The following is an 8,101-nucleotide window of genomic DNA, read 5'->3' on the forward strand; positions in this document are numbered from 1 at the left end:
TGGGCTTTGGCTCCTAGCGGTGCCATAGGATGGAGGAGTTTTGTGGGATGCTTTGGAGTGGTGGCGCCTATTTAGATCATATAATACCATTGCATGGTTTTCTGCTTTGTTAAATGTCCCCAATGGCAGTGTCCAGCTTTCCATGCCTTGTTTTTAACAATAGCTTGCCTATTAGCCTTTAAAATGACCAAAACTTAAATCTGCACTTTGCAATGTGCACAGTCTAATTGCCTTTAATAAATCAACCCCTTAGTATCAAGATTTGTCCCCATAGACTTTAATAAAGTTTGCTGGCAAGTTCAGGTTTCCAAATATCCAGCAAGGTTTGATCGATTCCCCATAAATCAAAATTGGCAGATATTCTCATCCCTAATTAAAGGCTATTTTTCTGTATTTTTTAACCACTTTCCTAACGAGCACTTTGCACCCCTTCCTGCCCTCGCCAATTTTCATCTTTCAGTGCTGTCGCATTTTGAATGACAATTGCGCAGTCATACAACACTATACCAAAAGAACATTTTTAGTTTTTGGGGTTTTTTTTAACAGATAGAGCTTTCTTTTGGTGGTATTTAATCACCACTTGTTTTTTTTTTTCTTTTTCTTAGTTTCTGTTATAACATTTTCTAAATAAGTAATTTTTCTCCTTCACTATTGTGCGCTGATGAGGCTTCACTGATGGGCACTGATAGGTGGTACTGATGGGCACTGGTGACGCTGCACTGATTGGCACTGATGAGGCTGCACTGATGAGCACTGATAGGCAGCATTGATGAGGCTAAACTGATGGGCACTGATAGGCGGCACTGATGGGCACTAGGGATGGGCTGTATGTTCGGGTCGAACATCAGTTCGATTCGAACATTGGCTGTTCGCTCATTCGCCGAACAGCGAACAATTTGGGGTGTTCGCGGCAAATTTCGAAAGCCGCGGAACACCCTTTAAAAGTCTATGGGAGAAATCAAAAGTGCTAATTTTAAAGGCTTATATGCATGGTATTGTCATAAAAAGTATTGGGGGACCTGGGTCCTGCCCCAGGGGACATGTATCAATGCAAAAAAAAGTTTTAAAAACGGCCGTTTTTTAGGAGCAGTGATTTTAATAATGCTTAAAGTGAAACAATAAAAGTGTAATATTCCTTTAAATTTCATATCTGGGGGGTGTCTATAGTAGGCCTGTAAAGGGGCGCATGTTTCCCGTGTTTAGAACAGTCTGACAGCAAAATTACATTTCTAAAGGAAAAAAAGTCATGCAAAACTACTATCGCTAGCGCCGGCTATAATGAATTGTCGGTCTGGCAATACACATAAATGCTCATTGATAAAAACGGCATGGAATTTCCCCACAGGGGAACCCCGAACCAAAGTTTTTTTTAAAAAAGCGTGGGGGTCCCCCTAAATTCCACACCAGGCCCTTCAGGTTTGGTATGGTTATTAAGGGGAACCCCACGCCAATTTTTTTTAAAAAATGGCCCAGGTACGAAATTTAAAGGAATATTACACTTTTATTGTTTCACTTTAAGCATTATTAAAATCACTGCTCCTGAAAAACGTCCATTTTTAAAACTTCTTTTTGCATTGATACATGTCCCCTGGGGCAGGACCCAGGTCCTCAAACACTTTTTATGACAATAACTTGCATATAAGCCTTTAAAATGAGCACTTTTGATTATTCATGTTCGTGTCCCATAGACTTTAACGGTGTTCGCGTGTTCAAACAAATTTTTTGCCTGTTCGTATGTTCTGGATGCGAACCGAACTGGGGGGTGTTCGGCTCATCCTTAATGGGCACTGATGAGGCTGCAACGATGGGCATTGATGAGGCTGATCTGATGGGCACTGATAGGTGGCACTGATGGGCATTGATGAGGCTGAACTGATGGGCACAGATGAGGCTGCACTGATGAGCATTGATGAGGCAGCACTGATGGGCATTAATGAGGATGATCTGATGGACACTGATAGGTAGGACTGATGGGCACTGAAATTCAGCACTGATGAGAATTGATAGGTGGTACTGATGGGCACTAACAGGTATCGTTGATGGGCACTAAATGACAGCACTGATGGGCACTGATGAGCACTGATGGGGCTGCACTGATCATCAGGGCACTGATGATCAGTGCCCTGATTATCAGTGTAGATGTCCCCTGTGTGAAATGTCCCCTGTGTGGAATTACAGGTTCTCTTCTCCTCACATGCTGTCAGTGTGAGGAAAGGAATGAGGAAAGAAATGCCGACAAATCCCTTTTACACTTTGATCAGCCGTGATTGGACACAGCTGATCACATGGTAAAGGGCCACTGTGATTGGCCCTTTACCCCGATCTGTGATCAGCTGTGTCTGAAGGTTACAGCAATCACAAAGCACCCCCGATGCGCGTGAGGAGGCAGGGTTCTAGGAGGATGTCAATAGACGTCCTCCCGGAAATGTGCGACCATGCTGTAGCTGTCATTCGGCTATAGATTAAAGGGATAAAACATGAAGAAGTGTGTATGTGTACAAAGGGGGGACATGATTAAAACCTTTGAATACATTGAAGTTGGAGAAGCATATATCAAGAACATGGAGGCATGATCTCAAACTACCAGAATGGAAATGTCAAGAGTAATGCTGTATTCCTTATTGCTTCATTAAATGAATCCATAAGAAACCAGTTTGTAATTACCTTGTTTCTTAATGAAAATAATTAATGCTCTGGGAAGGATGAAAATTGTTCCCAAGCTAAAGTGATACATTATAAAATAAAGGTTCCAGATTCCCTTTGAACAAATCCCATACATCAAACAGAAGCGAATGCCGTTGAGGTGAGGAAATTATTTATTAAATGGTAACCAGCCATTGTTTGTTAATTGTTCAGTTATGAAACAAAATAAAGACAATGTCCATCAAGATATACCATCTGCTGCACCGTTTTTGAACATTTTTCTATAGTGAAAGTACAGCATAATTTTAGTGAGAACTTATTTTGTGTTATAATTGCAGCACTGACCTGACCACAATTTTTGAAATGGAACTTTTTTTACCATTTTAATAATACATTTTTTTTTTTTGCATTAACTGTAGACCTTGGTAAATCAATAGGGGTCATTTGCTATAGCGCTGGACGCTAATTAGAGCTAACTATTGCTAATTATCACTCAAATTTTAGTGATCGCCCTAATTAGCATTAAAACTGAATTCACAATAGCGCTGGTGAAAAAATACTCCCAAAATCGAATTTACTATAGCTCACAGAAAACAGATAGTGCCCAAACCTTTACTCTGATAGAACCTGGAGTATTGCACATGGAAATAGTGTTTAGAGCATGATATGATCCCCTAAATGGTACTGAAATATGTGATGTATTGTTTAAAGATAATCTGCTTTTAAACTGTGTGAAAAAGTGATATATACACTGAATTATCTTTAAAAGTCTGAGAAGATATAAATTCCCCATCTCTATACAACTAGGTGCCAGCACAACTGAACATGCTCTGACATGTAAACTACTCTCATTTTAATTCCCATGCTTTTTTTCAGTACGCTATAGTAAATACCAAAATTAGCGCTGGGCTAAAATGCGTTTTTGAGAGTGAAAATTTGCGCTATATAGCCCAATGCAAGTTTCAGCCATTGATTATAATGGTACAATTGTAGCTTCCCCAAATAAATACTTTAATGTTGATATAAACTGTATCTTTCGCTATAATAAATTGTCCTTGCAACAATGTTGCTTCTTCTTCATCTATTTTGTTTTTAAGAGTGCTAGAATGCGTAATGTTTTCATGTTTTGTTAAAATATATTTTTCTCTGTCTCTCTCACTTGCTACTCTCCATCTCACAAAAATCTTTACCCAAACTCACACAGGTGTCTTTAGAAACCACAAACAATACCATTGCTGATGCAAATTTAAAATGAGTCACAATTTTGTGTGTTGTTTAGTATTTCCAAATGATAAGAACTTGAGCCTGGTTAACTGGTTAGCACACCTACTTAGCATCTCTGGGGTCCGTGGTTGGAATCCCAAGCATGTCACTTCATGTAGAGAAGTGGTCTGACCAGAGCATTTTTTGCGATTCGGCACTGCGTCGCTTTAGCTGACAATTGTGCGGTCAATCAACGTTGCACCTAAACAAAATTTACGTCCTTTTTTCCCCACAAATAGAGCTTTCTTTTGGTGGTATTTGATCACCTCTGCGGTTTTTATTTTTTACTCTATAAACAAAAATAAATCGACAATTTTGAAAAAAAAGCAAAATTTTTTGCTTTTTGCTGTAATAAATAACCCCCAAAAATATATAAAAAAACTAATTTTTTCCTTAGTTGAGGCCAATATGTATTCTTCTACAAGCATTTATTGATTGGTTTGCTCAAAAGTTAGTGTCTACAAAATAGAGGATAGATTTATGTCATTTTTATTATTATTATTTTTTTACTAGTAATGGCGGCTATCTGCGTTTTTTTTTGGGACTGCTGCGTTATGGCGGACACATCGGACACTTTTGACACTATTTTGGGACCATTGTCATTTATACAGCGATCAGTGCTATAAATAGCCACTGATTACTGAATAAATGACACTGGCAGGGAAGGGCTTAAACACTAGGGGACGATCAAGGGGTTAAGTGTGTTCTAGGGAGTGATTCTAACTGTGGGGGGATGGGCTACCACTGACATGACAGCGATCACAGCTCCCGATGACAGGGAGCAGTGGATCACTGTCATATCACTAGGCAGAACAGGGAAATGCCTTGTTTACATAGGCATCTCCCCGTTCTGCCTCTCCGTCTCACGATCGCGGTCCACTGGCCAACATCTAGTTCGCGGGACCTGTGGGCACACCCGTCTGGTGTGATGCTGCTCACATATTTTAATGTTGTATGCTGGTCCTATCGCACATTTTCCGTTGGAAAATCCGACCATGTGTACAGGGCATAAGACCTTAAAAGGGGAGTAACCTGTGGTTTTAGAGGGAGTCATTCTTACTTCTGCAAGGACTGCAGGAAGTACCTTTTTCCATCCATTGAAGGTTCCCCCTGTGGCTTTCCTGATTTTATCTTTGAGTGTTCTATTCATTCTTTCTACTATCCCTGAACTCTGGGGATGGTATGGGATGTGAAACTTCCAGTCAATCTTCAGTGTTTTCACTAAATCTTGACACACTTTGGCTATGAAGGCAGGACCATTGTCTGACTTCATTTGAAGTGGGCAGCCCCATCTTGGGATTATTTCCCGTGTAAGGATTCTGACTACTGTTTGTGCATCTTGCAACATATGATTTTACTAATGAGGGAAGACCGGGGATGAAAAAATCTTTATCCAATAACCCACATGTAACCTGCCAGCCTCTGTGTCCTACCCCATGTTACTGTGAGATAATTAGGGGTGCACTAGCTACGGGTATGCACGGTCTCCCCTCTTGGCAGATGAGCCCTAATTCAGGGCTTTTCTGCACTCCTTCAATGTTCCATTTCCTAGCAGAATGGACACATTGAGAGTAGTGTGTAGTGTGCTTGCATGACCCAGGGTGAATGAAATAGCCATCTCCACAACCATCGCACAGGATTCTAAATCTCGGAGACACACCGGCATACCCTGTACTGGCATAGGCACAACCCTTGAAAAAAAATGCAATAGGGTGGAGTTTGCCCCCATGCTCCTGTGCCAGGACTCCTGCCATGGTTTTACAGTTGTCCCTGGCAAATAAGTGAAAAATCTTGCCATATTAATCCAAGACCAGGAGCTGTGACCATAGCAGTTCTAAGATACACAAATGCATTACACATTTCATCATTCCATTTTACCCCATCTGGCATATCGATATTTGTGGCTTGTCTCAGGAGGTTATCATAGTAGGAACAATCAGGTATCCATTGGCGGCAGTAACCAATCATACCAAGAAAAGACAGCATATCTTTCTTAGTAAGTGAGCGGGGCAGACCCACAAGAGCCGCAGCTCTCTTGTGACTGATTTTCCTTTCTCCTTTAGAAAGCACAAAACCAAGGTATTGAACAGTTTCCTGACACCATTGTAGCTTTTTCCTAGAAACCTTGTGACCATTATCTGCAAACCAATGTAACAGATCTAAGCCATCCTCTTTGCATGCAACCTGGCTTGGACTACACAACAATAAATCATCAACATATTGGAGTAGGATGGAACATATGATGGGGAGTCCAGGACCGCCATGTTGAGGGCATGTTGGGGGCATGTGGCCTGGTATGGTTCAGGAGGGGGGGCACTCATCTCCCCCATCCTGACCTCCAGGCTGCATGCTCGGATAAGGGTCTGGTATGGATTTTGGGGGACCCCACGCCAATTTTTTATTTAATTTTGGCATGGGGTTTCCCTTAAAATTTGTTCCAGACCCGAAGGGCCTGGTGTGGATTTGGGGGGGGACCCTACGCCAATTTTTAAATTAATTTTGGAATTGAGTTCCCCTTAAAATCCATACCAAACCCAGGCCTGGTATGGACTGGGGGGACCCCATGCCATTTAAAAAAAAAAATCATAATAGCCAATGCCACATCAGCGTGAGCCTCGTTGTTTCCCTAATATTAATGGCTCATTTGCTAAACATTATTGTATAGAATAAAAACATCAAACACTACTAAATGTATTTTCTATGTATGGCTGTGCTCAGCCCAATAGGCTAGTGGTCAGTGCTTCTACCTTGAAAAACTCAGGCCTTGAAGGACTCATGGGTTTAAATCCTACAGAGGCATACTAAAAGATTGCATTGCTGAAAAAAGGTGAATGCCAATTAGCCACAGCAGCATATGCTGAAAATAGGCCAATGCACATTAGTTTGGTTGATTCTATTATTTTAACTCTTCAAATACATACAATGGTATGTAAGTTTTCAATATTATTATGGTGTGGAATTCCAAACATCACACATTAGTTAATGGGCAGTTTACATTTTTTTATTTGTTTATTTTAATTTGCCTGTGCACTGGAAAAATAAACACAGCTGGTGGGTTGGCTGGGATTTGAACTCATAACTTGAGTGCTTAGGAGACATCTGAGCAGACCACCAAGCCATTGTGCTAAGTACACTGAGGTCTCCATAATAGTGTAGCATGATTAAAGAATGAACATAAAAAATTGCTGCTTTATAGTCACCTAAATAAAATAAAACATTAAAAAAAAAATAACACACAAAAGATATGTAAGTAAATGTACAATACATGTAACTTTACAGAATAGGCAAAATTTATCTGTAATACTCATTCATAACTGCATTCATTAGCAAAAGAAGAAAAAAAAACTAGGAATACTAATTGCAATATACATCAATGGATGCACATGAGGTAGAGCACATCTTACATACAAATATTTTCTTCACATACATGGATTATGGTTGCAGTACAGTGCTATATAATAACTTGGTAGAAATTGGCACTTGCATATCACTGATTATCGCTGATTCTGAATTTACTAAGGCATGTTTGCCGTTAATAGCTCGATTTTATCGCCTACTTGAACTCTTAATTGCCTGAAATGGGCAATAGCGCCCAGTAGTTCCTGGCGCTATAGTAAATGACCCCCCACAGTTTGTTGTAATAAGTCTAGGGCTGTTTGGGCATTTACATCTTCTTTATAGAGATTTAACAGATTTTTGAATATTATCAAATTTCAAGTGTTGCAAATTAAATGATTGGAAAGTGGTTTAATCTCTCAATTGCAAAAAGATTTAAGCTGTTAACACGTGATTGGCATTGGGGGGGGGCATTACAATACTATTAATTTTGAATGACATCCCAACATACTTAGGAAACAGGCCCCAATGTGCAAATGGGAAGCATGATTCATTTTTCAATCATGTTAATACCTTAGAATGATTCGCTAAAGGAGTTCAGAATTTGAATATTCAATTCAATTATCCAATCAGGTAAAAAGCAGATTCCTGTTTACCTGTTTCATCTGCACCTGACGGGATAATTGAAATGAATGTTCGCAATTTATTATGCAAAAAAAGTTCCACTTCTTTAGTACATTTTACCTAAGCAGTGCTATGAGTGAAATTGAGAAATTGAGTTTCACTGGCTATCCTGAGGTTCCAGTACTTTTAATAATTCCTGTCTTGAAACAAACATGCTGGCCAGAGAGTTTTATTT

This window comes from Aquarana catesbeiana, linkage group LG03 (genome assembly GCF_042186555.1).
Source record: "Aquarana catesbeiana isolate 2022-GZ linkage group LG03, ASM4218655v1, whole genome shotgun sequence".
Classification (NCBI taxonomy): Eukaryota; Metazoa; Chordata; class Amphibia; order Anura; family Ranidae; genus Aquarana; species Aquarana catesbeiana.